The sequence below is a fragment of the Macaca fascicularis genome, chromosome 4 (genome assembly GCF_037993035.2).
Source record: "Macaca fascicularis isolate 582-1 chromosome 4, T2T-MFA8v1.1".
NCBI lineage: Eukaryota > Metazoa > Chordata > Mammalia > Primates > Cercopithecidae > Macaca > Macaca fascicularis.
This window is the reverse complement of record NC_088378.1, coordinates 118,546,889-118,570,063: the sequence shown is the minus strand read 5'-3', so window position 1 is coordinate 118,570,063 and position 23,175 is coordinate 118,546,889. Positions and strand designations below refer to the sequence as shown.

General features: G+C 42.3%; 1 long non-coding RNA gene and 1 other non-coding gene across 2 annotated transcripts; one reads left to right on the top strand and one right to left on the bottom strand.

The window, feature by feature from the left end:
• Positions 1-204: 204 nt before the first annotated feature.
• On the bottom strand, positions 205-21,878 carry LOC135970428 (uncharacterized). Its single transcript, XR_010586104.2, has 3 exons — positions 21,811-21,878; positions 20,819-20,911; positions 205-580 (listed from the first exon to the last, which is right to left on the bottom strand). It is a non-coding gene; the product is annotated as an uncharacterized lncRNA (long non-coding RNA).
• On the top strand, positions 10,361-10,524 carry LOC123573277 (U1 spliceosomal RNA). Its single transcript, XR_006697993.2, has one exon. It is a non-coding gene; the product is annotated as a U1 spliceosomal RNA (small nuclear RNA).
• Positions 21,879-23,175: the final 1,297 nt, after the last annotated feature.

The following is a 23,175-nucleotide window of genomic DNA, read 5'->3' as shown; positions in this document are numbered from 1 at the left end:
CCAGTGCCAATGAGCTTTCTTTCAAAACCATATGTAATATTTCCTTTTCTAATAAAAATCCCAACCTTCTCTTTGTCCTTCGGACACACCGAAGACCACCCCATCTGTGTGTATGCACCAAATTGCAACTCTGTGATTCCCAAGGAAAAACATTACATTTAGAGATTTGTCTTTATATTTTTATTTTGACTTTGACACTCTCTGTCACACTCTCCCCCGGCTCCAGTGGGCCTACATTGCCCTGGCCCAGTGTCAGCATCAAGCCTGGTTCAGTTTTATGGGACCTCTGTGAGACTGAGGGATGAAAAAAATGGTCTCATCAGGTTTTCCGGTCAGGAGGGCTCAGCTATGGGGGGAGCTAAAAGCATAGCAGGAGGCAGTGGCCCTCACTGTCTGGGTACAAGTGTCCTTCACATTCTTGCTTTTGGGGATGAAATCTTCCGCGAGTGATCTTCTCTTAGTTATGTACTTGGGTGAAATCTTCCTGTCTTCAGCACAGGTTGACCTCAAGGAATGCCAGTGCTCACCAGAAGGGCCACCAAATACCCAGAGCATATGCTCTGCAGGTCTCGTCCCAACCCTGGATGAGAAAGGGCTTTTAAAAGTTCTTAAAGGTTTTCTTCTCTTTCTTTTTTTTTTGAGACGGAGTCTCATTCTGTTGCCCAGGCTGGACTGAAGTGCTGCGATCTTGGCTCACTGCAAGCTCCGCCTCCCGGGTTCAAGCAATTCTCCTGTCTCAGCTTCCCTAGTAGCTGGGACTACAGGTGCCCGCCACCACACCCGGCTAATTTTTGTATTTTTAGTAGAGATAGGGTTTCACCTTGCTAGTCAGGCTGGTCTCAAACTCCTGACCTCAGGTGATCCACCTGCCTCAGCCTCCCAAAGTGCTGGGATTACAGGCGTGAGCCACTGCACCTGGCCTCTTTTTTTTTCTTGAGACAGAGTCTTGCTCTGTCACCCAGGCTGGAGTGCAGTGGTGTGATCTTGGCTCACTGCAAGCTCCGCCTCCCAGGTTCACACCATTCTCCTGCCTCAGCCTCCTAAGTAGCTGTGACTACAGGTGCCTGCCATCACTCCTGGCTAATTTTTTTGTATTTTTAGTAGAGTCTGGGTTTCACTGTGTTAGCCAGGATGGTCTCGATCTCCTGACCTCGTGATCTGCCTGCCTCGGCCTCCCAAAGTGCTGGGATTACAGGCATGAGCCACCATGCCTGGCCCTTTTCTTTTTCTTTAAATTGAGACAATGTCTTGCTCTGTCACCCAGGATAGAGTACAGTGGCATGAACATGGCTCTCACTGCAGCCTCAATCTCCCCGGCTCAAGCAATCCTCCCACCTCAGCCTCCTGAGTAGCTGGAACTACAGACATGCACCACCACACCTGGCTAATTTTTGTATTTCTTGTAGAGATGGGGTTTTGCCATGTTGACCAGGCTGGTCTTGGACTCCTGGGCTCAAAGGATTCTCCTGCCTCAGCCTCCTAAAGTGCTGGGATCACAGGTGGGAGTCACTGTGCCCAGTTCTTAAAGGTTTTCCTACTTAAGCTTTCCAAGTCTTAAAAATGCCTACAACTACTGAGTACTCTCCCTCTCCTATCCATGCCCAGCTTGGCAAAAGTTAGTTCTACTTAAATAAACATGTTTACACTGTTATAGGCTCTGTTTATTTGCTTTTTGAACAAGTTTGGATTGTTGTATGCTATCTGGAGACAAGTGGCAATATATATCATCGGAGGTCAAATGTTCTCCTAAATTCACTGACTTCTTTTACCTTTTATTCTTTCCTTAAAATTAAATTTATTTTTTAAAATTAATTTTTCTAGGGACAGGGTCTCACTATGTTGCCCTCTTCTCTGACAAGAGGTATCAATAAACAAAGTAAATGCGAATCCCTGTCCTCAAGGAGCTTACATTCTAATGTCTCTAAGGGTAACATATATAAGGTCAAGCCTCTCATATGACACCTCATGCTAGTAAGGTTTTGAATTTATAAACGTTTGACTGCAGAATGCACTGAAACTTAGGGAGAACTTGAAAGCTTCTCAGGGGTGTTTAGTGCAACCTAGATACCAACGTGAACCACAAGAAACACTGAAGTGGAAGCTGTTACTTTGTGTATAACATGCTATTTTCACCATAAGCATTTTCTAGAGTTCAAGTTATTTTTTTTTTTTAACATCTTTACAATATATTATAGGAAGTATATGAGAACAACAGGAATGGCCACCTCTACCCACTGCCCCCACACCTCAATCCAATGTGTGTATTTTTGTTTTGTTTTTTGAGACAGTGTCTCACCTCTGTGCCCAGGCTGCAGTGCAGTGGTGCAATCTCAGCTCACTGCAACCTCTGCCTCCTGGGTTTAAGCTAGTCTCCTGCCTTAGCCTCTTGAGTAGCTGGGACTACAGGTACGCTCCACCATGCCTGGCTACTTTTTGTATTTTTAGTGGAGATGGGATTTCACTATGTTGGTCAAGCTGGTCTTGAATTCCTGACCTCAGGTGATCTGCCCACCTCGGCCTCCTATAGTGCTGGGATTATAAGCATGAGCCATGACGCTCGGCCTCAATCCAATTTGGAATCAGGAAAATAGGACTTATTGCCCTGAAGAGTCAAACTCTGTACTGAATAAGAGACATATGAAAAGTCAGTAGATGCTGCTAAGTAAGCTTTTTAATTGCGTGGACACAACTGAAGAATGAATGTGTGAATATGAAGGAAAGGGTCTTTGATCAGCAATAGCAGTGAGGGAAAGAAAAGTGAAAGAAGTAAATGTTTGCTGTTCAGTGGAAGGAGAGGTGCCAGGCACACTTTTAATCCTTAAGGCAGGAGTTGCCAAGGAAGTTTTAGAACATCCTTTGTGGTCTGGCTTTTGGAAATGGTTCAGTGCCAAAAAATATTTGCTGCTATTGAAAGATAAATTTAGGTACATTAAAATTTTAGAGAGTTTAAAGTTACAGTTAGTAGGAGGAGGAACAAGTTCTGGGTTCTATTGCACAGTAGGGTGACTACAGTCAATGACAATATACTTCAAAATAGTATGGAAGATGGTCAGGTGCAGTGGCTCACACTTGAAATCCCAGCACTTTGGGAGGCTGAGGTGAGCGGATCACTTGAGGCCAGGAGTTCGAGACCAGCCTGGTGAACATGGTGAAAGCTGTCTCTACCAAAAATACAAAAATTAGCTGGGTGTAGTGGCACAAGTCTGTAGTCCTAGCTACTCAGGAGTCTGAGACGGGAGAATCACTTGAGTAGCTGGGACTACAGACAGGGTTTCACCATGTTGGCCAGGCTGGTCTCAAACTCCTGGCCTCAAATAATCCACCCTCCTTGGCCTCCCAAAGTGCTGGGATTATAGGTGTGAGTTACAGTGCCAAGCCAGCTATTTAAAAATATACAAAAAAATATTGACTGTAGTTACCCCACTGTGCTATCAAATACTAGATCTTATTAATTCTATTATTTTGTATCCATTAATCATCCCCACTTTATCCACCCCTTTCCCCACTACCCTTCCCAGACTCTGGTAACCATTATTCTACTCTCTCGCTCCATGAGTTTGTTTGAATTTTTAACTCCCACATGTGTAAAATTTGTCTTTGTGTGCCTGGTTTACTTCACTTAACATAATGTCCTTCAGTTCCATCCATGTTGTTGCAAATTACAGGATCTCTTTTTTATGGCTGAATAATATTTCATTGTGTATATGTACCACATTTTTTTTTATCCGCTCATCCCCTCATGGACACTTAGGCTGATTCATGGGAGTGCAGTTATCTCTTTGATATACTGGTTTTTTTTTCTTTGGGATATACACCTAGCAGTGGGATTGCTGGGTCATATGGTAGCTCCATCTTCAGTTTTTTGAGAAACCTTCATACTGTTCTCCACAGTGGCTGTCCTAATTTCCATTCCCACCAACAGTGTACAAGGGTTCCCTTTTCTCCACATCCTCACCAGCATTTGTTGTTGCCTGTCTTTTGGATAAAAGCTCTTTTAACTGAAGTGAGATGATACCTCATGTAGTTTTGACTTGCATATTTCTCTGATGATAAATGATGAGGATTTTTAATATACCCACTGACTATTTGTAATGTCTTCTTTTGAGAAATGTCTATTCAGATATTTTGTTCATTTAAAAATAATATTAGATTTTTTTCTATTGCATTGTCTGAGCTCCTTATATATTTTGGTTAATAATCTTTTGTCAGATGTGTAGTTTCCAAATGTTTTCTCTCATTTGGTGGGTTTAGCAGAGAAGATTTTGAATATTCTCACCGCAAAGGAATGACAAGTGTTTGAAGTAATGAATATGTTATTTATCCTGATTTGATCATTACACAATATATATATGTATCAAAGCATTGCATTGTATCCTATAAATATGTACAATAAGGTGCCAATTAAAAACAAAATAAAACTTTTTTTTTTTTGAGACAGAGTTTTACTCTTGTCACCCAGGCTGGAGTGCAATGGCGCAATCTTGGCTCACTGCAACCTCCTGGGTTCAAGCAATTCTCTTGCTTCAACCTCCCAAATAGCTGGGATTACAGGCACCCATCACCATGTCTAGCTAATTTTTGTATTTTTAGTGAAGGTGGGATTTCACCCTGTTGGCCAGGCTGGTCTCAAACTCCTGACCTCAAGTGATCTACCCACCTTAGCCTCCCACAGTGCTTGGATTACAGGCATTAGTCACTGTGCCTGGCCAAAATAAAACTTATTAAAACTGTTTGAAGATTTTATTGGAGCAGATAGCAATGCATGAATTGGGCAGTGCCAGATTGCATGTGGTTCAAAGGTGCCACCAAAGTGGGATCAGGGAAGAAGACTTTTATGAGGTGAAGGCAGAAGCAAGGCAGATAAAACATTTGATTGGCTGAAGTGAACAAGCCTTATTTGGATCATTCTGATGCAAAGTCCCTAGCTAAAGGCTAGTTGGTAGTTTCTGATTGGTTAAGCTTAAGTTTCATTTTACTATTAATACTGAGCAGGATTTCAGTTTGTTTCATAGGAACCCAGGATGCTGGAGCCACCTCAGCCTAATGGCCTCCAATTAATTGTTTTAACACCTCCTGTGTGAATGTTCACCAAAATGTCCACCCACAGGGAAGGCTCTTAGTAATGAGGTTGAAAAGACGCCAGACACTGGATTCTAATCCAGATTCTACATTTACTAGCTGTGTAGTCTTGGGCAAATGGATTTAGTAACTCTGTGCTTATGCTTCTAAAATGCAGACAATATTAATACCTTCTTATAAGGTTTTAGTGAGGATTATGTGAGGAAATAAATATAAAGCCCTTAGAACAGCATCCAATACATGGTTGGTACTATAAGTATTTGCTATTATTATTAATAATGTATGTCAGGTACTTTTAGTGGAGTTTACACTCACACTGTGAGGGGATGGTGGGAGACAGCCAATAAACAATCATAGTGATTCAATTGTATAGTATGTAAGAAGTGAATAAGTGCTGAGAGCAAGGTAAAGGGGACTGGAAGTGAGAACTGCTCACAGTTTCCCATCTATATTAACATTCTCTTACCACTGGGCTGTCTTCACTAACATAGCTTTTCTATTCTGTCTTCATCAATATAATTTTACTATTCCAGGAAACTCTTGCCCAAGAGATACAAGTTGCACATAACCTTATCATTTATCCCAGGAACTTCCCAAAATACCCACTTAAATGAATGATTTGATCAAAGACTGTTGACTCATCTCAAATATTGGTTCATTTCAAACCTTCACCTTGCTCTGTCTACCAACTCTAAATTATATCGTAATTTTATGCAATCCTAAGCAAGGCCCCACAATGAAAGATCTGCCTTAAACCTGACTTGCATACCTCATAAACATTCCAACTTCACCCCCTGTGGGCTCCAAGACTGTCAAGGTAGCGCACACTCTGTCTTATTGTAGCATGAATGTAGTCAGCTTTGTCTTATCAATAGGTTATTTCTGTGATAGTTTTTGAAAGCCAGCATTGGACAGGGAAACTTCGCAGTTTTAAATATAATCATCAAAGAAGGCCTTGACAGGGTTTGGGACATGCTACCCCAAAGTATGACACTTTGGCATTTAGAAAAAAACAGAAGCAGAAAGGTCCCTCTGCCCTCCTCCCAGTGTTCTCCCCTGAAACAGGCCATTAGAACTATCTGATCTTCCTCTAAAGCAGGTCATAAAACCCTCATTCTAGAAGGGTCCTCCCAATACCCAGAGGAAATGAAGACACAGAGAAAAATCTGAACAAATAGGGCTTGCTAAGTTCCTCCCAGTTAATTACCATTAAATCATATCCTTTTGCTCTCCAATCATACTTCTGCATGACCCTCTACAAAAATACAGTTTTCCCTGTTTCCCTAGGTCTTTATTTCTGAAGTCTCTCATGCCATGTTAAACTTCCATTAAGTATATTTGTATGCTTCCCCTGTTAGTCTGCTTTTGTTATAGGGGTCTTTGTGATGGGAGAACTTTGTGATGGGTGAGAAAATGTTGTTACTTTTTCTCCCTTACAGCCTCCTTAAGAATGTGGTGTTTGGACAAAGACTCAAAGACAGTGAATTCACCCTAGGTATTTGTAGGGGAGGGTGTTCCAGGAAGAGAGAATAGCCAGAGCAAAGGCTCAACTGGGGCCAAGGCCTGTCTTGATTGTAGCAGAGTGAACAATGAGTCATGAGACATGAGGTCTGAGATTCTGTGTGAGCCTGAATGTGTGTATGTAAGGAGAAGCTATTCATGTAGGGTCTTGCAGCCAAGAATATGTTTATATATGTTTCCCTAAAATTATGCCTGATAATAATTTTCTCTTTCAGGGGATTACTTAGATCCAAACCATCCTAATTTTCATTTCTCTTGGCATTTTGTCCAGCTTCCTGCAAGCTGCAGCTCCCTCAGAATTTCCCCACCACTACTACCTTATTTTCTTTGCACATTTAGCCCAGTCCTGTCTCCAAGGGCATCACAGTTCTGTCACTTGAAAAGCATTTAGTGAGTTTGGTAGGAAACTAGGAATTAATACTATCACAGAAGCTGAAAATTAGTTTCAATACAAAGAAAATGGTTACAGTCAAGTCCCCTTTCAGGGCGGTGTCAGGCAAGCATAGTGTCCTTTGGTTATAGAAGAACTAACAAGTTACATTTCTATTTGACAGGAAGCATTTCATTAACCTTAAAGAAATGAGGGCCTGTGGAGCAAAAGATGGAAACCAGAAAGCCATATTGTCTAGAATTAAATGGTTAAAACAGAGGAAATAACCATGAAATGAAACGAGACTGGGTGTCAATTGAAAAGACAAAAAGTCTAAAGGTTTTTCTAAATAGGTAACTTAAATGTATTTAAATATGGTTAAATATTGCATATTAAATATGGAACAGAACAACACTGATGACTGACAGTTTGGGTGGTTCTAATAAAAAGATCTTAGTCTAGTTTAATAATTAAAATCGTATTTTGACTGATATATTCATTACTGGTTCAGTGGAATTTTAAAAGGGTCACTTTCATCTCCAAATATGCTGACCTGGAGCATATCTGATCTGGGTAATATAAGACTCATCCCAGAAAGTTCAATGGTAAGAACGTTAAAACACATTCTAGCAATTAACTGTCAGAAAGTTTCACAAAGGCCTCTGGGCAGAAAATCTAATTATATCAGATAAAAATGCAATGCTATGAAGAAGAAAAAAACCAATGTTGATGATATAGACTGAATATTTATGTCACACCAACGTTCAGATGTTGAATTCTAATCCTCTATGTGATGGTATTAGAGGTGGGGTCTTTGGGAGGTGATGAGGTCATGAGCAGAGTCCTCATGAATGAGATGCTTGTTCTTATTAAATATAACCCAAGAGAGATCCCTGCCCCTTCTGCCATGTGAGGACACAGCAAGAAGATGTTCCTCTAGGAACCAGGAAGTGGGCCCTCACCAGACACCGAATCTGCCAGCGCCTTGATCTTAGACTTTCCAGACTCCAGAAATAAATTTCTGTTGTTTAGAAGTCACTCATCTATGGCATTCTGTTCCAGCAATCCACGTGGACTAAGACACTTGATATATCATATATATCTTATCATATATATATAGAAGAACTAACATATCTTCTTTGGAAATATAGCTAAAGAAATTCCTCTTGTTTCAAAAGAACAGAAAGCAGATAGGTGGTTTATAAATACTGTATAAAACACAAGAACACAGTGAGGAAATGTGATACATCTTAGTAGGGGCCAAACACAGAGGTGGTCTCCTTGAGAAAACATCCCCTGCATGTTCCAGACAGACCAAATGACCAACCCCGTGTCTCATGGGTGGCCCTCTGGCAGCACAGTCCACATTACGCTGACATTACCTATTTATGTGCTTGTCTCCCTAGTCAGAGTATAAAGTCAAGGTCAGAGCCTGTGTCTTACTCATTTCCCATCATCTAGCCCAGTGGCTGACCCGTGATAGGTATCCTGCATTAGGAGGGGAGCTGAAGTGAGTGATACTGACAGAGGTTAGTTAGGGGAGGTCTTGTACTTCTCTTGAATCTTTAACCTACCTTCTTATTGACCACAAATTAGAAGCATTTATATAAAAAAGAAACTTCCAACCATTATATTCACGTTTTTCTTTCAGCTCACTTATGGGCAAGTATTTCTAATGTAGGAAATCTAAAAAACTTGAGGCATTCTAATACCTGTTAAACAAAAACTACAAACCAAATGATTTGCTATATATTTTTTTGCAGTCTAGTTGAGGTGTCTACATAATAAACAGAATGGGCTCCTGAACATTGGATAGTAAAATAATTAAAAGCCGGTCTATGAGTACGTATATATGTGTGTGTGTATTTATTCTGAGACAGAGTGTCACTCTGTTACCCAGAGTGGACCACAGTGGTGTGGTCTTGGCTCACCGCAACCTCCAACTCCCAGGTTCAAGTGATTTTCCCACCTCAGCCTCCCAAGTAGCTGGGCCTACAGGTGCACTACCACATCCAGTTATTTTTGTCATTTTTGGTAGAGATGGCGGTTTCACTATGTTGGCCAGGCTGGTCCCGAACTCCTGGCTGCAAGTGATCCACCCACCTCAGCCTCCCAAAGTGCTGGGATTAAGGCATGAGCCGCTGCACCCAGCCTATGAGTATTTATTGAGGACCTGCTCTGTGGGGTTTTCAGTACTAGGTATAATATGACAAGATAAAGTCCCTGACCTTCATGAACTCACACTCCAGAAAACAAGCAAATGAAGACAATTTCAGATAATATGAGCTGTGAAGAGAAAAATGAATGACTTGAAGAAGTATGACAGGGAAAAACTCTTGAGGAGCTGATGTTTGGCTTCGACCCAAGTGAAGAGGAGGCAGCCACCTGATGACTCGTAGGAAGACCATTCTAAAAAGAAGTCTCAACAATTTGAAAGCTCCTGGAGAATTTGACAGGTAGAAGGAGGTCAGTGTGGCTGCAGCCTGGTAGATGAGTGGGAGTGTGGGTGAGGACTAAGCAAAGAAGGCAGGGTCAAACCATAGATCATGGTAGGGGCTGGGTTATTACCCAACACATAATTGGAAGCTTTTGGAGGAATAGCGATATGATTAAGTAAATCTTTTGTTTGTTTGTTTCTTTTGAGACAGGGTCTTGCTCTATCACCCAGGCTGGAGTTCAGTGGTACGATCATGGCTCACTGCAGTCTTGACCTCCTGGGCTCAAGCAATCCTCCCACCTTGCTCTCCCAAAGTGCTGGGATTATAGGTGTGAGCCACTGTGCCTTGCCTAGCAAATGTTTTTAAAATATCACTCAGACTGCCATCTGGAAAAGGGGCTGCTGGGAGGGCAAGAATGAAAGCAGGAAGACAGGACTCCAGGAGGGAGGGTTCCCTGAAGCCTAGAGAAGAAAGGGCTTCCAGAAGCATGGAGTGGTCAGCTTGCCAAATCCCACAGAGAGGTAAGGTAACGACAGAGAATGGACCATTGACTTTGGCAAGATATAGGTAGGTCACTGATGACCTCAGTAGAGCTGTTTAGTAGAGGGATGGCATGGAAAGCCTTGTAAGAGTGGACTGAGGATGTGAATAAATCAACTACAGTCAACTCTTTTGAGTTGGAGTCCAGTTTCACGCCTAGACTGAAATTCAAGATTCATAAATGAAGAATTTACTTAGCATTGACATGAGTTAGACACACCCTCAAACCATATTTTAAAATACAGCCAGATGACAATGTTATCTGATTCTGAGATAGCCTATAACTTGATTCATAATAGTGACAATCAGCACTTGGACTAGGACACTCGAGCTGCTGAGAAGGAACATTGCACCCAGCTTCTTTGCTTCCTGCAAAGATGCACCAGGACCAGAGAAGAAAAGACCAAGTTCTATACTTACCTGGCAGGGGAGATACCATGATCACGAAGGTGGTTTTCCCAGAGTGAGGCTTATCCATTGCCCTACGGATGTGCTGACCCCTGCGATTTCCCCAAATGTGGGAAACTCGACTGCATAATTTGTGGTAATGGGGGACTGTGTTCACACTTTCCTCCGGAAAAAAAAAGAAAAGACAAGACCGAGTTCTGAGAGTGCTTGAAGAAGCTGTGCTAGGAAAAGACTGCCCTGCCCTAAGACCTTAGACCAGAGATTCCGGGAAGGCTTGGAGAGTGATGGGGATGCTGGACCCTGCAGCTGTTGACAAGGGAGAAATCTTAATTATATTGGGTGAAATTCTCCTATAGAGAAAAGAAGATGAAACTATATGTTTTTGACCAGAAATGCCCAAGAGAGCTCCACTACCCTCAAGAATCTATTCTTCCTGAAAATGTGAAGATAATGGCTTAGATCTGGAGACCAAAGATATTCTCAGATGTGGCTGTGAATTTTGGTGGGTGGGTAATGTGGGGTGGAGTGGGGATGGAGGGCTGCTGTGGGAAAGGCAGCCCAGCCTGCTCAGAGGTGTCTGTATGGATCCACGTTGCTGGCAAGCAACTCATCTCACTACCACAGAATGTTTTTCGGGTTTTTTTTTTTTTTGGTTTGTTTTTGTTTTTGTTTTTTTAAGACAGAGTCTACTCTGTTGCCCAGGTTGGCTCCACTGTGCAGTGGCATGATCTCAGCTCACTGCAACCTCTGCCTCCCGGCTTCAAGCAATTCTCATGTCTCAGCCACCTGACTAGCTGGGATTACAGGTGTGGAGCACCACACCTGGCTAATTTTTTTTGTATTTTTAGTAGAGATGGGGTTTCACCATGTTGGCCAGGCTGGTCTTGAACTCCTGACCTGAAGTAATCCCACCCACCTCAGCCTCCCAAGGTGCTGGGATTACAGGTGTGCGCCACTGTGCCCAGCCACAAACGATTTTTTTTGTTTTTGTTTTCTTTGAAACAGGGTCTCACTATTGCTCAGACTGGAGTACAGTGGTGTAAACATGGCTCCCTATAGCCTGAACCTCCTGCGCTCAAGTGCTTCACCTGTTTCAGCCTCCTGTGTAGCTGGGACCACATACGCCACCATGCTTGGCTAGCTTTTGATTTTTTTGTAGAGATGAGTTCTCACTTTATTGCCCAGTCTGGTCTTGAACTTTTGGGCTCAAGCGATCCTCCCACTTTGGCCTCCCAAAGTGCTGAGATTACAGATGTGAGCCACTGTGCCCAGCCTTTCTGCAGTTAGAAAAAGAAGACCAATGAGCTGTAGAGGGAGAAATTCCACAAGGCATAAAAATATACCAGGCTTCTATCATCCAGGGCTGCAGATGAGCCACAGTTGAGGAACCAGGCTGAGCAATGCAGTGAGGGAATTCGTTCTGCTAAATTAAAGCATCTTTCCTCCGGGACTGTCATCATGAGAACATGGCCTGGCCAGAGTTGAGACTGTCAAATAGCTCTCAGGGTAGTTCTGAAGTCTATCATAGAAGGGCTAGTGAACAGGGAAGTTGCTCATGAATGCTGACCCACTTACTTTAAAGAGGTAAGTCAATGAGAACACTAGGTGGGATGGAGTGGGGGATGGGATAATTGTTGTTGATTCAAAAGAAAATTTGCAAAATTGTTAAAATAAAGGCTGGAAAATAATCACCTACAGTGGATGTATGACTGCTTTTTTTTAGGTATTCCTCTATTGTCAGACACATAGAATGCTTCCAAACCTTGTTCATGCAGCCATTAGCATGTTACCACGCTGCTACGGAATGGCACAGAGAAGCGGATGCCGTAGAAAGACAGGCAGGACCACCTGGACATGCACTCTGATTGCAGCAATGTGAAAATCTCATGCAAACAGAGAAAGATCAGAAAAGGACATTGAAAAATGAAAATATTTTTGTTAGAATTGTAGGCTTATGTGTATTTTGAAAAGTTTAAATTAATGTTATTATTTATTTAAAAGTTCAGTAAATTTTTTAGGCAACTGGTTTTTATGTTTGTTTGTTTGAGACAGAGTCTCGCCCTGTTGCCCAGGCTAGAGTGCAGTGGTATGATCTCAGCTCACTGCAACCTTTGCCTCCCGGGTTCAAGTGATTCTCCTGCCTCTGCCTCCCTAGTAGCTGGGATTACAGGCACCCACCATTTCATGCCTAGCTAATTTTTGTGTTTTTAGTAGAGACGGTGTTTAGCCATGTTGACCAGGCTGGTCTTGAACTCCTGACCTCAGGTGATCTGCCTGCCTCAGCCTCCCAAAATGCTGGGATTACAGGTGTGAGCCACCGTGCCTGACCCCAGGCAACTGTTTTAATAACAGTTTTGGTAATGGCAATAGATGAAGTTGTGAGCCGCTAGGCACATGGCAGCGTGAACTCATACTGGTTGCCTTTGTCCACATCTCCCATCCAAACACTGCACTTCTTCTGAGTCCAGAGGATGGTGGGGCCTGGGACCCTCCTCCACAGGAGAAAGCAGGCACAGTTACTTTTCTTACTTGAGTCTGCTGAGGACTGAAGATCAGCCATGGAGAAGCCCTGGGGTGAGAATCAGACCAAACTCTAGATGTTTGAGGTGGGAAGACCTGTTGATCCCTGGGGGAGGAGCTACTCTTGTCCACTCAATAATTCCTTAGAGGTTGCTCTCCCATGCCAAGGAGTGAGGGAGCTGAGCTCTTTCTACCCGCAAGGCCTACAGTCAGTCAGCTGAGGAGACTGGGGAGAGAGACGCCTCCTCCTAGTGCTCAGGTAGGCTCTGTTAGCTGGGCAGTGGGTGCGCAGCTGAACCATGTGGGGAGAGAGCAGTGTTCCTTCCACCACTCATGGTACTGCTGCCTGCTATGATCTGAATGTTTGTATCTGTCCCTGACAAATTCATATGTTGAAACCTAATCCCCAATGCAATTGTTTTAAGAGGTGGGACCTTGGAAGGCGATGGAGCCCTCATGGATGGAATTAATGCCCTTATAAAAGACACCAAAGGGAGCTCATTCACCCCTTCTGCCACGTGAAGACACAGATAGAAAGTGCCTTCTATTAAGCACAGAGTGAGTCCTCACCATACACTCAATCTGTTGACATCTTGATCTTGAAATTCCCAGCCTCTAGAACTGTAAGAGATAAACTGTTATAAGCCATCTAGTTTAGGATTTTTTTTTTTTTTTTTTTTTTTTGGGACGGAGTCTCGCTCTGTCGCCTAGGCTGGAGTGCAGTGGTGTGATCTCAGCTCACTGCAACCTCCCCCTCCCAAGTTCAATTTATTCTCCTGTCTCAGCCTCCTGAGTAGCTGGGACTACAGGTGCATGTCACCACGCCTGGCTAATTTTTTTGTATTTTTGGTAGAGATGGGGTTTCACCATATTGGTCAGGCTGGTTGCAAACTCATGACCTCAGGTGATCCAACCGCCTCAACCTCCCAAAGTGTTGGGATTACAGGCGTGAACCACTAGGCCAGGCCTGAGATTTTTTTTTTTTTTTTTTTTTTTTTAATAATGAGACAGGGTCTTGCTTTGTCACCCAGGCTGGAGTGCAGTGGCACAATCGCAACAATCACCTCTCACTGCAGCCTCGACCTCCTGGGCTCAAGTGGTCCTCCCACCTCAGCTTCCTGACTATCTGGGTTTATAGGCATGTTCCACAATGTTTGGCTAATTTTTGTATTTTTTTGTAGAAATGGAATTTTTGCCTCCAGTTGGAGTTTGGTCTCCAACTCCTGGGCTCAAGCCATCCTCTTGCCTTGGCCTCCCAAAGTGCTGGGATTACAGACGTGAATCACCATGTCCTGCCAGGATTTTTGTTACAGTAGCCCAAATGGACTAAGATACTACCACTGTAAGTTCTCCCCAGGCCTCAGTGAGCCACTGAGGGAAAACAGCAAAGAATACCGAAGGGACCCGATAGCCAGAGAAATGGCAAACAAGCACAAAGTCGGCAGTCCCCACAAAAGTGAAACGGTTGGAGAAAATAAATGACAACCTGAACCAAAAAACAATAAGAGCATTTAAAAGAACTCTAGTAGCCCCCATGTGGGGACAAAACTGACTTTATTTTAACTGCTAATCTGCCTGAATAAGCCTGAGTTCAGAAATGCCTCCAAAATATGTAGTTGATGTATTACTCCTTATGTAGGAACACCTATTCGTTGTACATTTCTTCCAAAACAACCTTCATTGCAGAAATCATATGCTGTGATCCCCAAAGCCACCTACACGTTCTTTCCAGGGTCCTTATGCTTTTTTCCCATGATATAAGCCCTGGGTCTGGGGCCTTGTGGGGCGGAGCTCTACCTGCATCCTGGCTGCCCAAGACCACACTTCTCTCTAAGTTCCCTTTATAAATCACCCAGTGCCGAGAAACTGAATTTGTCTGCCTCATTCTTTGGTTTCTTGGCTCCTTCAACATTGGAGGTCACTTTGCATATATGGCCCCTTTCATGGAATACCCCCGATCCCCTCACAAAAATTTCTGGGAACAAAAATCTTGATTTGTGGGCTAGAAACATTAGTAAATAATCTAAAAGGGATGGTCATTGTTGAGATCTGAAATGGTGGCCTGGAAGTCTAAAAGTGGTAGAAATATATCACAACCCAGAGCAAAAATATAAAAAGATAAAAATCATGAAGAAAATGATAAAGGACTCAGATCTAAGAAACTTCCCATGCAAATAATAGGAGCTACAGAAAAATAAAAAAGAAATATCAAGAAGGGGAAAGAAGACACACTGAGTTCCAGGCAGATTGATCAAAAATAATTTCTAAACTGGAAAAATAAAGAGGAAATTTTATATATTTCTAGGCAGAAAGAAAAAGAAGCAAATGGTTGGATGCGGTGGCTCACGCGTATAATCCTAGCACTTTGGGAGGCCAAGGCAAGTGGATTGCCTGAGCTCAGGAGTTCAAGACCACTCTGGGCAACACAGTGAAACCCCGTCTCTACAAAAATACAAAAAATTAGGCTGGGCACAGTGGCTCACGCCTGTAATCCCAGCACTTTGGGAGGCTGAGGCGGGCAGATCACAAGGTCAGGAGATTGAGACCATCTTGGCATACACAGTGAAACCCCGTCTCTACTAAAAATACAAAAACGAAATTAGCCAGGCGTGATGGCAGGTGCCTGTAGTCCCAGCTACTCAGGAGACTGAGGCAGGAGAATGATGTGAACCCATGAGGCGGAGTTTGCAGTGAGCTGAGATCGCGGGACTATACTCAAAACAAAACAAAACAAAACAAACAAAACAAAACAAAACAAAAGAAACAAACTAGCTTGTGACCTCTGACCTTCAATACTGGAAGGAAAAATATGTTCACGTAACATCCTCAGACTACTGAGAGAAAAGGACTGAAACTCAAGGATTTAGCATTCAGCCAAAGTATTATTCACCTGCCAGAGTAAAAGAAAGATATTTGCCGACAAACAAGAATTCACAGACTCTCTCACTTGCATATGCCACTAAGAGCTCTTGCCAAACAACAAAGTTATTGGAACAGAGATTTAATATGTGGCAGAAGACTTATTTCACATTGACATGTGGTTAAAAGGATAATGATAGAGTACCTAGGAAAGTATAACTTAAATATTAAATAAAGTGTCTTGAAAAACAAAAGATGCAATTCATTAGTGGGAAAAGCTACTAATGGCTAGGAACACAAAGGACTAAACGATCTCTTCAAAGCCTAGGAGTTGGCCGGACACAGTAGTGCACTCCTGTAATCCCAGCACTTTGGGAGGCCAAGGCAGGCGGATCACCAGAGGTCAGGAGTTCAAGACCAGCCTGGCCAACATGGCAAACCCTGTATCTAATAAAAGTACAAATATTAGCCAGGCGTGGTGGCGCATGCCTGCAATCCCAGCTACTTGGGAGGCTGAGATAGGAGAACCGCTTGAACCCAGGAGGTGGAGGTTGCAGTGAGCTAAGATTGCACCACTGCACTCCAGCCTGGGCAACAGAGCGAGATTCTGTCACACACACACACACACAAAACAACAACAACCTAGGAGTTGAGGTACGTTGGATAGATGGGGGAAAGTAAAAGTGATCTAATATTTGCACTAAGTGAGGAGCTAAAAGCATTCTGAAGGTCTTATCTTAAGGGGAAGAGAATAAACAGTGGGAGAATTAAGCATTTCCGTAAGAGGAAAAGGGTGCTCTCTTGTTTCCATATAACTATTATTATACTAAAGAAATATGTCATTATTTTTTATTATAACCATTATTATATTTATTTAAATATAAAATTATATTAAAATAATATATTTATTATATAATATTTGTTATTATTATAAAGAAAAAATTATACTGTAGAAACATATAACTATAGGGAAAATAAAAGGTAATCAATAGTGAAATAAAAAATTACAATAAAACCTTCAAGTTATGGCTGGGCGCGGTGGCTCCAGTCTGTAATCCCAGCACTTTGGGAGGCCGAGACGGGCGGATCACGAGGTCAGGAGATCGAGACCATCCTGGCTAATACGGTGAAACCCCGTCTCTACTAAAAAATACAAAAAACTTGCCGGCAAGGTGGCGGGCGCCTGTAGTCCCAGCTACTCGGGAGGCTGAGGCAGGAGAATGGCGTAAACCCGGGAGTCAGAGCTTGCAGTGAGCTGAGATCCGGCCACTGCACTCTAGCCTGGGCAACAGAGCGAGACTCCGTCTCAAAAAAAAAAACAACAACAAAAAGAAAACCTTCAAGTTAGTGAAGGGAGAAAAGAGAATGAAGAGCAACTTGTCAAAACCATAAAAGCAAAGACAAAGAAAAGAGAAAAATTAAATAAATAGTAAATATGATGACAAAAAGAATAAAATTAAAAGGTCAATTTTACTAAAAATGAAGTAAATTAATTTTTCTATTAACAAATTCTAAAATATAACAGAAAACAACCCCCATCTCTATATTATTTATAAGACATTTAAAATGGGGTAATAAAGTTTTGAAAACAAATTGATACACTGAAGTAATACAAATAAAACAATAGAAAGGTGGACATTATGTTAGTGTATGATTTACAACATATACAGGTATTACTACATCATAAACCTGTATGCATCAAACAACATGGAGCTAAATTTAAGGAAAGGAAAGGTAATAAAATATAATGATTTCTAAAATTGTTATTGGGAGATTTTATTTTATGGAAGATTTTCATATACATCTTTCAGAATCAGAGAAACTTAATAGTCTAAAAGTAATTAAAGGCTCGGCATGGTGGCTCATGCCTGTAATCCCAACACTGGTAGGCCAAGGCGTGGACCACTCGAGGCCAGGAGTTCCAGACCAGTCGGTCAACATGGTAAAACCTTGTCTCTACTAAAAATACAAAAATTAGCTGGCATCGTGGCACAGGCCTGTAATCCCAGCTACTCGGGAGGCTGAGGCAGGAGAATCGATTGAACCCAGGAGATGGAGGTTGCACTCAGCCGAGATCAAGCCACTGCACTCCAGCCTGGACTACAAAGCAAGACTCCATCTTAAAAGAAAAAATAAGTAAAGACACTGGGAAATTGAATGATATAGTCAATAATTTCAAGTTAGTAGATACAGTCTTTGTGTCTTTTAAGTAAGGATATGTGTGTGTGTGAGAGAGTGTGTGTGTGTGTATATATATACATATATATGTATATTTCTTCCCATATGTCCACGGATTATTTATAAAAATTGTTTGGTAATTGGTCTCAAAGAAAAACTTCTAACAAAATTTTAATTTTAACAAAGTTTGCAGGCCTTAAAGAAAATCTCACATCAAATGTTTAAAAAGCTTAGACTACAACATAATAAAATTAGAAATAAGTATAAAAAAGGATAAACAAAAAGACTTAAATACCTATAAATTAACACATTTCTAGGCTGGGTGTGATGGCTCATGCCTGTAATTCCAGCATTTTGCCAGGCTGTAGCAGGTGAATTGCTTGAGGCTACGAGTTTTTAATCAGCCTGAGTAACATAGTGAGACCCTGTCTCAATAAAAATTTTTTTTTTTTTTAAATTAGCCAGGCATGGTGGTGCCTCCTGTAGTCCTAGCTACTTGGGAGGCTGAGGTGGGAAGATCACTTGAGGAGTTCAAGTTTACAGTGAGCTATAATCATGCCAGCTTGGGTGACAGAGCAAGACTTTGTCTCAATAAATAAAAAATAAAAAAAGAAAGAAAGAAGGAAAGAAAAAAAGGAAACATATTTCTAAAAATCTTGGATTAGTGAGAAAATCAAAACAGATTAGACATATGGAATGCAAGAAAAAGGAAAATACTTTATGCAAAATGGAGGGAATGGAACACAGTAAAAGTTGCATTCCGAAGGAATTCTATTAGTCTTTTTTTTTTTTGAGATAGAGTTTTGCTCTTATCGCCCAGGCTAGAGTGCAGTGGCGCAATCTTGGCTCACTGCAACCTTTGCCTTCTGGTATCAAGTGATTCTCCTGCCTCAACCTCCCAAATTGCTGGGGTTACAGGCGCCTGCCACCATGCCCAGCTAATTTTTTTGTATTTTTAGTAGAGACGGGGTTTCACCATGTTGGCCAGGCTGGTCTCGAACTGCTGACCTCGTGATCCACCCGCCTCAGCTTCCCAAAGTGCTGGGATTACAGCAGTGAGCCACCGCACCCGGCCAGCATTCTATTAGTCTTAAACACATTAATTTCCAGAGAAGAAAGACTATAATAAAAAACAAACCTGATAGTAATCTTAATAAATTAGAAAAGTTCATAAGATATTCTTTGAAAAAGTATGAAGGGGGGAATAATAAAAATAAAAGCTGAAAATAATGACATGTAAGTAGAAAAAAAAATAAGAAAAATTTTAAAGTTGATTCTTTGAAAAAATAGTAAGAGAAACTTTTCCCGAGCTAGATTTTTTTAAAAAGGAGAGAAGGAAACAAAAATACAGAATTAAGATGAAAAAGGAGATAATCACACTCTTCACTGATGAATGAAATTATAAGCAACTGTAACATTTAATCTCATAGAAACTAATGAGAAAACCTAAAGGAAATCACCAGTTAGAAAAATACGTTTCAAATTTTGTCCCGAGGAAACATAAAATAACTTGAATAAACTAATTTATCAGAGAAGAGACTCAAAAGGTCTATCATGTAAAAAACTTTTAGGCCAAGCATAGTGACTCATACCTGTAATCCCAGCACTTTGGGAAGCTGAGGCTGGAAGACTGCGTGAGCCCAGGAGTTTGAGACCAGCCTAGGCAACACAGCCAGACCCCATCTCTATCAAAAAATTGGCTGGTTGTGGTAATGTGCGCCTGTAGCCCCAGCTACTCAGGAGGCTGAGGCGGGAGGATTGCTTGAGCCCAGGAGCTCAAGGCTACAGTAAGCCATGGTCATGCCACTGCACTCCAACTTTGGGTGAGAGAAAGAGCTACCCTATCTCAAAAGGCACTTGGTAAATGCAGCTGGCAGATAGAACAAAAAAAAACTAAGTAAACCAGAACATGCTTGGGGAATTCTCCTTGGCACTCTTGGAGCTAGGGTACAGGTACCAACCCTGTGATATTTCATCCCACTGGGTAAGATATAATTCACAAGAGCAGGGGCTCAAGGGGGATTTCCTCATAGGAAAATATAAGGACACCACTTTGATAAATTTCAAGGATAGCAGTAGGAAAAAAAAAAAAAGTCAAGGTTTTCGACATAGGCAGAAATTACAAGGCAGTATTTTTTCCAGAGAAGCACTTTAAGACAGGCAGTGCTAGCTTCTAGAACATAAAATCGGTGCACTCACACAGGGACCTGCATTTTCAGTTTGTACTCAGCTCTGCATGAGGTTGATCCTGAGCATGGGTTAGCACTCATCTTCAAGGCGGGTGTTTTGCTGCCACATACAGATCAATTTTGACACACTTTAAAAGTTCTCAGGTGAATTAAAGAAGCTACTACAAATATGTTGGTGGTCATATTCAAGAATGAGGCTACCTCGTGTGGATGGGTAGATGCCTAGGCATTGTCACTCTTAGGCATCCTTAGAATAGATGCCCTTAATTTCACAATTAAAAATTTAAAAATAGTTCAGAAATATAATTACTTCCAAATATTATTTAACCTTAAAAAGAAACGAAATCCTCCAGCCTGGGTGACAGAGCCAGACTCCGTCTCAAAAAAAAAAAAAGGAAATCCTGTCACATGCTATAACATGAATGAACCTTGAAGACATTATGCTAAGTCAAATAAACCAGTCACACAGAAAGTACTGTATTATTCCACTTATATGGGGTATCTAAAGTGAGCAAATTTATAAACAGAACATAGAATGGTGGTTGCCAGGCACTGGGGAGAGGAGATAATAGGAAGTTATTGTTCAATGTTACAGACTTTCAGTTTTGTGAGATGAAATAGTTCTGAAGATTGGTTGTATGGCAATGTAAACATACTTAACACTACCGAACTGCATATTTAAAAACGGTTAAGAGGCTGGGCATGGTGGCTCTCACCTGTAATCCCAACACCTTGGGAGGCTGAGGCGGGTGGATTGCTTGAGGCTAGGAGTTTGAGACCAGCTTGGGCAACATGACAAAACATCATCTCTACAAAAAACAGAAAAATTAGCTGGCTATGATGGTGCATGCCTGTAGTCCCAGCTACTCAGGAGGCTGAGGTAGGAGGATCACTTGAACCTGGGAGGTGAATGTGACAGTGAGCTGAGATGGTGCCACTGCACTTCAGCCTGGGAGACAGAGACCCTGTCTCAAAACAAACAAAAACACACACACGCAAAACGGTTAAGATGGTTAATTCATGTTATATGTATTTTACCACAATTAAAAATGAAAAATGGACGATAGAAACTTCTGAATAGTATAGTGGAGTGCTTAGGCAGAACATACGAGGTGCTTTCCTCTATAGTAGACGAGACAGAAAGTATGAGATTTCCAGATGATTAATGAGAGATTTGGTATCAAGAAAGATTATTTATTTATTTTGAGACGAGTCTCACTCTGTGGCCCAGGCTGGAGTGCAGTGGCGCAATCTTGGCTCACTGCAACCTCTGCCTCCTGGTTCAAACAATTCTCCTGCCTCAGCCTCCCGAGTAGCTGGGATTACAGGCGCCTGCTACCATGTCCGGCTAATTTTTAAATTTTCAGTAGAGACGGGTTTCACCATGTTGGCCAGGCTGGTCTGGAACTCCTGACCTCAGGTTATCTGCCCACCTTGGCCTCCCAAAGTGCTGGGATTATAGGTGTGAGCCACCAGGCCTGGCCTACAAGAATGATTTCACAGGCTTGGTGCACTGTCCCATCTTTTCACCTCCAAAGAACTATGCAATGTGAACTATGTTATTCTGACTCCCCCTGAGTGAGAATGGGACTGGACTTCCCCCAGTCCTCTGATTATCCTAGTCCCAAGCATTTTTTCCAGAGCCTACAATGCCTGAGGCACTGGCCTAGGCACTGGGGACACAAGTGTCAAATCTAAACAGACTCACCTCATTCCCTGCTGTCACTGGAGATAAGGTTCTTGTGAGGAAGACAGCTCATCACACAACTAACTTGTGAAAAATGTTGTGAAGCAGACATTAAAGAGGCAATGAGAGAAGTGATCTTCAGCTGGAGTGGAGGAGATACTGAGCTTTAGTGATCTTCAGCTGGAGTGGAGGAGATACTGAGCTTTAGTGATCTTCAGCTGGAGTGGAGGAGATACTGAGCTTTAGTGATCTTCAGCTGGAGTGGAGGTGATGCTGAGCTTTAGTGATCTTCAGCTGGAGTAGAGGTGCTACTGAGCTTTAGTGATCTTCAGCTGGAGTGGAGGTGATGCTGAGATTTAGTGATCTTCAGCTGGAGTGAAGGTGATGCTGAGCTTTAGTGATCTTCAGCTGGAGTGGAGGTGATGCTGAGCTTTAGTGATCTTCAGCTGGAGTGGAGGTGATGCTGAGCTTTAGTGATCTTCAGCTGGAGTGGAGGTGATGCTGAGATTTAGTGATCTTCAGCTGGAGTGGAGGTGATGCTGAGCTTTAGTGATCTTCAGCTGGAGTGGAGGAGATGCTGAGCTTTAGTGATCTTCAGCTGGAGTGGAGGACATGCTGAGCTTTAGTGATCTTCAGCTGGAGTGGAGGTGCTGCTGAGCTTTAGTGATCTTCAGCTGGAGTGGAGGTGATGCTGAGCTTTAGTGATCTTCAGCTGGAGTGGAGGTGATGCTGAGCTTTAGTGATCTTCAGCTGGAGTGGAGGTGATGCTGAGCTTTAGTGATCTTCAGCTGGAGTGGAGGTGATGCTGAGATTTAGTGATCTTCAGCTGGAGTGGAGGTGATGCTGAGCTTTAGTGATCTTCAGCTGGAGTGGAGGAGATGCTGAGCTTTAGTGATCTTCAGCTGGAGTGGAGGAGATACTGAGCTTTAGTGATCTTCAGCTGGAGTGGAGGAGATACTGAGCTTTAGTGATCTTCAGCTGGAGTGGAGGTGATGCTGAACTTTAGTGATCTTCAGCTGGAGTAGAGGTGCTACTGAGCTTTAGTGATCTTCAGCTGGAGTAGAGGTGCTACTGAGCTTTAGTGATCTTCAGCTGGAGTAGAGGTGCTATTGAGCTTTAGTGATCTTCAGCTGGAGTGGAGGAGATACTGAGCTTTAGTGATCTTCAGCTGGAGTAGAGGTGCTACTGAGCTTTAGGGATCTTCAGCTGGAGTAGAGGTGCTACTGAGCTTTAGTGATCAGCTGGAGTGGAGGTGATACTGAGCTTTAGTGATCAGCTGGAGTGGAGGTGATACTGAGCTTTAGGGATCTTCAGCTGAAGTAGAGGTGATACTGAGCTTTAGCATGTGAACAAGGTTCCCAACATTTCATCATGGCAGTGGTTTTC